The following is a 7738-nucleotide window of genomic DNA, read 5'->3' on the forward strand; positions in this document are numbered from 1 at the left end:
GAGTAATTTCTTTTGCAGGCTAATGCTATTTTCCTCCTCTAAATGGCTCAATAACAATTGAGGAAGAGGCAGATTGGGCAATCAGTCAAGACGCAGAGTGCTGAAAATGGCAAATGTTCAGACTGATGAAATTAGGAGACGTTTCCCAGATGAAAATCTGCCAAATGGAGTTTTATAAACACACAGCATTGCCCCCATCCTATTGTAATCCCCTTATGTCACTCTTCTCCATAGAGGCAACAGTAACGGGTGTTAGTCACAATGGCTGTTGGCCTGTGTTTTACACTACAAAATATAGCTTTTAGACCTATCTATATTAGAATTTCATCCTGAGTTTACTCCCCTTAATAGCCTCGCAAGCATTGTGTACTTCAAAAGTGATATTTTACCCTTCATTAAGCCTTGTATTCCAAGAAAAAGTGTCTTTGTGACATTTAAAAAGAATGATGTTATGATGATCTTTAAAGTCTAGAGACAGACAGAATTCACAATGGGATAATTTGGGTGCCTCGTATAATGAATACATTTGAATGAGCACCAAGGGAAGGGGGAAGGGTCTTAAGCAAACATTTTAGGGTCTCACGAAGGTTGCAGTATCTCCACCCCTAAATTGATCTAAGGGATACAATGTCAGTTTCATAAAAGTTAATTAACTCCCCCTACAGCAATGCTTCTCAAAGTCTAGTCCATGGACCACCTTCATCAGCATCGCTTGGAGTTCTTATTTAAAATGTAGATTTTTGGGGTGCCTGGGTGGCTCAGTCAGTTAAGCTTCTGCCTTCAGCTCTGGTCATGGTCTTGGGGTCCTGGGATCAAGCCCCATATCAAGCCCTGCATCAGTCTCCCTGCTCAGCAGGGAGTCTGGTTCTCCCTCCTCCTCTACCCCTCCTCTGAGACTTGTACTTTCTCTCATTATCTCTCTTGTGAATCAATAAAATCTTTAGAAAAAAATTTTTTAAAATGTAGGTTTTTGAGAACTACCTCTTAGAATTTTTTTCTTTCTTATTTTTTTCCTTTTTTTTTTTTTTTGAGAGGAAGGGCAGGGAGGGCAGAGAGAATCTTAAGCAGGCTCCATGCCCAGCACAGAGCACAATGCAGAGCTCGAGCTCATGACTCCAAGACTGTGACCTGGGCCTAAACCAAGAGTCAGACACTTAACTGAGTCACACATGTACCCATCTTAGAATTTCTGAGCATATAGGTACAAACCTTCATTTTTAACTAGCTCTTTGGTGATTCTTTTGCACAGTCATGTTTGGGAATCCCTGTTCCAGAGTGTGGAACAGGATATGTTGATAGGGATCTCATGTCAAAAACTTTTAGCAAAGAGCAGTCATGGAAACATGTTTATTCAAGGGTTGTAGGCTTGTCCAACCACTATGAAATTTACCACAACTGGATGGTTGGTCAGTCAACAAGAACATCAACCATGTGTATATAGCAACCATATTGAAGAAACGATTTGGCAGTTAGGAGATCTGGAGGAAAAGGAGAGAAAATAGCTGGATGTTGGTCAATTGTAGGTGCACCCTAAGTGTCTTGGGGTATGGGGAACAAAGGATAGAGACCAATGTTCTCTGGGGGCAATTTTATAGCCAGCGACAAGAGAGACCTAACTGAGCGTATAGATTTGGGACTTGGTTTAATCCTGTAGAGGATGCTGGTGGTAAAGACCAGGGGTGGTTCCCAACAGAGAGGAAGCAGTAGCATAGGAGAAGGGTGGGGGCCATGCATACAGCGAGTACACAGGTTGGGCCAAGGTTTCTATTCAATCCACGTACACTGACAATATCGGTCTTTCTGCAAAGTGTAGTCTTTCTCCCTGCGTTATCACATGTAGGTACTTGTCAGCACGCAGATTTTTGAGTCTCAACCCACAAGGCTAATTCGATCTGGCCATCTGGGATTGGGAGTTTAGGAATCTGCAGTGTGAGCATATTCAGGCTCTCCTGAGAGAAATGAAAGCTTAGCACTGCAGTCAAAGTAACTGCCACAAGGTGAAGGGTAGGACTCCCTTAGGATAGCAAAACCTAATTTGAGCGTTGTATGAATTTTTTATGGCTGTTGTGACAAGTTACCAGAAACATGTGGCTTAAACCATCATAAATCTATGTGTGTAGGTATTTCCATAAATTTATTGCCTTATATAATTAGAGGGGAGAGAGAATCTTAAGCAGGCTCCATGCCCAGTGTGGAACCTGAGCCAGGGCTTAGTCTCACAACCCTGAGGTCATAACCTGAGCTGAAATCAAGAGTTGGACGCTGAACTGACTGAGCCACCCTGGTGCCCCTAAGACCTAGTCTTTAAGAGAGGCAGTTCAGCACAAGTCTGCAAACTTAGACAGACTAATTAACTTCTCTGTACCTATAAAATGGGGTATAATAATACAAATAGTGCCCTTGTTGTGAAGATTGGATGTGTTCAAATGTGTAAAGCTCTTAGAACAGTGCAAAAACACATAACACATAGTAGGGGCATCTGGGGGTCTCAGTCTGTTAAGTGTCTGCCTTTGGCTCAGGTCATGATCTCAAGGTCCTGGGTTCCAGCTCCATGTCGGGCTCCTTGCTCAGCAGGGAGTCTGCTTCTCCCTCTGCCCCTCCACTTCTCTCTCACTTGTTCACTGTCTGTCTCTAATAAATAAAATCTTTAAAAAAATTTAAAAGGTACAAACACATAGATGCTATATCACTATTAGTTATTTTTACTTTCTTCTAATAATCAGTCTCTCAACCTTACTTACTCTTCTGTTGTACTGGAGTCCTGTGAACTTTCCAGTGTAGTTCCCTAGCGCTGCCATGAGGTGTGCCCTCAGGTGGACCAAACTTCGGTGGGAGCTCAGCAGTTCTACCCCCAGACCTCCTATCTGAGGTTAGAAAGACCGGATCGTCCATCAGTTAACGTTTGTGTGTCCTTTGCAAGTGGTCAGCAGCACAAGGACCTCTTCCTATAGAATCCCTGGTGATCTTCCTGCTTGCCTACTTATTTTGTAAACCCCTAATTCTGGCTTTGCAGCTATACTGGCATCTTCTGGGTCTGGGAAATCAGTTGCCTGCTTGATTCCGCTGAAAATAAAACATCTACTTCTTCTGAGGACCGTAGCTGCTAACCACACCCACCTCAGCAATCTAAGGCAAGTCTCAATTGCCAAGTTGCCTTTGAAGTTTTTACATTTCTGTTCTGTCTCTTTGGTTTGCAAACCAGACAGTAAATCTCAAATCAGCTTAATCTCCACCCTCTCTCTCTACTTAGTTCAAATTTCTGAGAGAGAAAGTATCTTTGGCTACTAATCATGCAGTGGGATGGCTATGCTTGGGTTTGGAGTCTTAAGTCTATAGGTAGGTAGCAGTGCTGTTTATATAGACAAGGTGGGTGTCCTGAGGAGACAACCCCAAAGGTGTAAATAAATGACTAATACTTTTGCCCCCAAAGGTGTAAATAAATGACTAATACTTTTGCCCATCTGTAGGGCATGTACTCCCCTGTGGGCTCTTTCTTATCATCTTTTGTGAAGCCCCTACCATCACTTCCCCCCACCACCTCTACCACGAGACATAGCAATTGACTGACACTTCCATGCTCCCCTCCTGTTTAGAAAGTAGTTCAGGGGTGTCTGGCTGCCTCACTCAGTGGAACACATGACTCTTTTTCTCAGGCTCATGCATTCCGAGCACCATGTTGGGTGGAGATATGACCTAAAATCTTAAAAAAAAAAAAAAAAAAAAGTAGTAGCTAGTAACGTCAACATTCCTTACCCTTACTGAATACAGATCTTTGGAAGAAATCATGTACTAGGTTGCCAATTCATGAAAGAGTGGGGGGGGGCAAACTAGAGAATTCTAGAGAGTGGGTCAAGATACCTGGGTTATAATCCCAGCCTGAATCATACTTTTAGCTTCTATGCTGAGAGGCCGGTGCCTTCCATAAGGCTACCCTAATGTTTCCTTATTCTTCAAGACCAGCTGGGTTGCTATGGAAACTTCTGTGTTGCCTATGCAACATAAATATTTGCTAAAACTACAGTCCTCAGCCAACATTTGCTACAACACTAGCAAAACTGCTTGCAGCTGAGCAGAACTAGGAATCCCAGGACCAGGGCTGTAACCCTGAGGTATGTGTCACATTGGTTGAGCTAAAGGCATGCCAGAAGCTAACTTGGGGATAGCTTTCCCCCTCCCTTTGCTTGAATGTGCCTGTTGGCACTGCATCTGTCTTGGAGAATGACAACTGGCAGATTGCCTCCTCACGTCCCCTTCCCCTTATTTTTCTTGTTTATTCAGCAATTGCCAAGAGAACTGTATAGGAAGATCGAACTCAAAATTAGATCCTAGAATAGATCTTTGAACTGAGGGATGAGAAGTCTGGAGCTCTGGTTCTCCATGGCATCTGTTTTCCGCTTCTTTGCCCAAGTCTTGGGCGAAGGGGTTCTAAATTCCAGCAATCAGGTTGAAAGTTTTGGCTGGCCGACCTATATGTAGGACCCTTGGCTGAAACTTAGCTACTCTTCATAGGAAACAGAAGCCTGTGAGCCTCATGGTTAACTGCTAACCTGTTTATTAGTACTAGCAGGGTTAGTATTTCACTATGACACATGCCACTCCTGACGTTGTTCAGCTTGTTCTGTTTGGTTGAGATCATGGTACCTTGTAGTGTGGTGAAGCCATTCTGCATGGAGACTAAAGACGCATTAGTAGATATGACCGTATACACTTGGTTCGTGTTCAGCATCAGTATACGATACAGGTTTCTAATTTCAGTTGACGCTCCTTTGATGCTGGTATTGTGACCATTTTCTGCTTGTCAGTTATTTTGTAATGTATATGCGAGAGAAGGTTTCAGCGGCCAAGAGTTCAAAAGTTTGAGTTCCAAAGACTCTAGTTCTTTTCTTCTGCCCTTTATCTCTATTTTAATAGTCATACTAAAAGTTGTCTGTATTGGTTCTTCTTCTTCTTTTTTTTTTTGTCCATCACTGTATAAGTACATAACATGTGATATCCTTTTATTTTTTATTTAATTTTTAATTTTTATTTTTTTAAAGATTTTATTTATTTATTTGACAGACAGAGATCACAAGTAGGCAGACAGGCAGACAGAGAGAGGGGGAAGCAGTCTCCCCGCTGAGCAGGGAGCCCAATGCGGGGCTCGATCCCAGAATCCTGGGATCATGACCTGAGCTGAAAGCAGAGGCTTTAACCCACTGAGCTACCCAGGCACCCTAATTTAGTTTTTTTAAAGAAAAAGAATTTAATCTTTATTTACAGGACACTGTACAATAGGAGATTCCACATAGAAATAGGAAACCCACTGAGAGGAGGAGCTTCCTACAGTTTGTACAGTTTTGAACTGGTCAAGTAGAGTTTCATTGTAAAAAGAGCTACCATAACAAAACACACTGAGAAAGAGTCCTTACTAGAGAAACAGTAAGACAGACTTCGACCAGAGCACACCACAAATGACTTTCTGCCTCAGCTGTACAGTCTAGAAGTTAAAGGTCCCAGGAGTGCAGACCTGAACTTGGAACATACAGCCTTCAGAGGTCGTTTCTGGCACAACATTGTGATCTTCCTCTTCCTCTACAGGGAAATCCTTCTCCATCAAGTTTAGTGATGCTTCTGTACACCGACTCATTTTCATGGTTTCATAGAGCTGCAGTTTTGACCAAATCTCCACATTCTTCAATCATTATACTAAGTTTCTCAGTTTCACCTAGTTTCTCAGCAGCCTGAAAAGTGTTGGAAATGGCATGCAGAATAACCAGAATAATTTTGAGATCTTTTGCAGTTAAGAGGTTCATCAGTGGCTCTATAATGCCGCATTGAGTGAGGTATACAGTCTGTTCAGCTGTCCTGCCACTTGTAGAGTTGGTCACAGCCCAGACAGCTTCCTTTTGGGTCTTAACGTCTGCCTTAGAGAGAAGACCAATGAGGAATGGGACCAATCTGTGATTCACAACTGGCTGGATCTGGTCCTGGGGACCAGCTGTGATGTTTGACATTGTCCAGGCAGCTTCCTTCTGAATATGAGTTTTGGGGTTTGTTAGCAGGCTGGGAAAGAAAGTAAGTGCTCCTGTGTCTAGTACACCCCGAGTCTGTTCATCTGTCCCAGTGACAATATTTCCTATGGCTCGAAGCACAGGGTTCACAAAGGGCAGTTCAGTAGCTCCTAGAAGCTTCATAAGCTGGGGCACAAGTCTGTTCATCTGGACCACCAGTAAGGTAGGAAATGGCCCAGCAGATATCTGCCAATACTTCTGGATCATCGTGATGCAGGAGATGAACTAATGTAGGAAGAACGTATCTGCTCAAACAGCATCTCATGGGGGTGCAGGATTCTTGTTGTGACAGAGGTTTGAAAGTGTCCAAGTAAGGTTACATGAGTAACCACATGCTAAAGATGACATGTCAGGAACTGTAAGGAGAGCCAATAGTGGGTCACCTGTACCGTACTTGACAACCAAGTCTCGAAAAACTGAACCTGCCATGTTTCCTAGAGCCCACACAGCTTGTTCACTGATGGGGGCATGGGGAGATGCCAACAGAGAAATGAATGCTCGGATCGCATCTCCATCTACTGCAGCCTCGGTCTGTTCTGATGTCCCGGAAGCAGTGTTAGTGAGAGCCCAAGCAGATTCAAACTGCATGGAACTACAATCAGTTCTGCCCAAGGACACAAATTTTGGAATCAAACCAGCCCAGATTACGATGTCTACGGGGGGCTGTTTTTCCCTGGAAAGCAGTTTCCTAGCAGCTTGAGTAGCCTGAGGAGCTGGCTTTCCACATTGTTGCTATTTATGCCTTTGACAGTGTCATCAACAGACCATTCTACAGTGTCCTGGTTGTGGCAGCTTTCCTGCAGCGGGGGAGGAAGCATCATCAGGAAACGAGCTTGCATTTCTCCTTTTCAGCATCTGGTCAACCTTCTTAGCTGTCTTCAGCTCCACGTTAACTTCTGTTCGGCGCCGCCTCATTTCTGCACTGTCTTTCCCCTTGTTCTTGAATCTGTTAAGGCGGGCAGCTGGTGGATTAGCATTCTCGCTGGTGGACATGGTTATGAGACAAAGGGAGAAAGCTACGCGGCTGGCTCAGGCTTCCCCAGGAGGCCTTCTGGGGCACACAGGCTGTGGGTCAGCTGCCCTCAAAACATCCACCATGGATCACCCCAAAGACGGTGTCTGTCTTATCCCTTTAAATCCCCTAAATAATGCAACACTCTAAGGTGGGGAGAGGTATTATCATTCATGCCATTTTATAAATGAGGGCCCCAAGACTTAGGGAAGTCAAGACAACTCATTTTTTAAAAATATTTTATTTATTTATTTGACAGAGATCACAAGTAGGCAGAGAGGCAGGCAGAGAAAGAGGAGGAAGCAGGCTCCCTGTGGAGCAGAGAACCTGATGCGGGGCTGGATCCCAGGACCCTGGCATCACGACCTGAGCAGAAGGTAGAGGCTTTAATCCACTGAGCCGCCCAGGTGCCCCTCAAGACAACTCTTTAGGATTAGACAACTAAGTTGTAGAACGATAATGCAAATCTAGATTTGTCTTATTCCAGTACCCTGATTATTAATGACTATCCTATTTGCTGTTACATTATACTGCCTGAATATTTGGAGCTTATAGGAACAATGAGGGGCGGCATAGCAGAGAAGAATAGTATTGGCAGTATGTGGACGGTATAAGCAAAATGGTGGTCAGTAAAAGGGCAATTGTGGGCGATTTGGAATCACCGTTTGCACATGCG

At 43.8% G+C, this 7738-nt stretch overlaps 1 pseudogene; it reads right to left on the minus strand.

Moving 5' to 3' along the window:
- Positions 1 to 5476: 5476 nt before the first annotated feature.
- Positions 5477 to 7043, minus strand: LOC122896947 (annotated as a pseudogene).
- Positions 7044 to 7738: the final 695 nt, after the last annotated feature.

Source organism: Neovison vison, chromosome X (assembly GCF_020171115.1).
Source record: "Neovison vison isolate M4711 chromosome X, ASM_NN_V1, whole genome shotgun sequence".
In the NCBI taxonomy this organism is placed as follows: Eukaryota; Metazoa; Chordata; class Mammalia; order Carnivora; family Mustelidae; genus Neogale; species Neogale vison.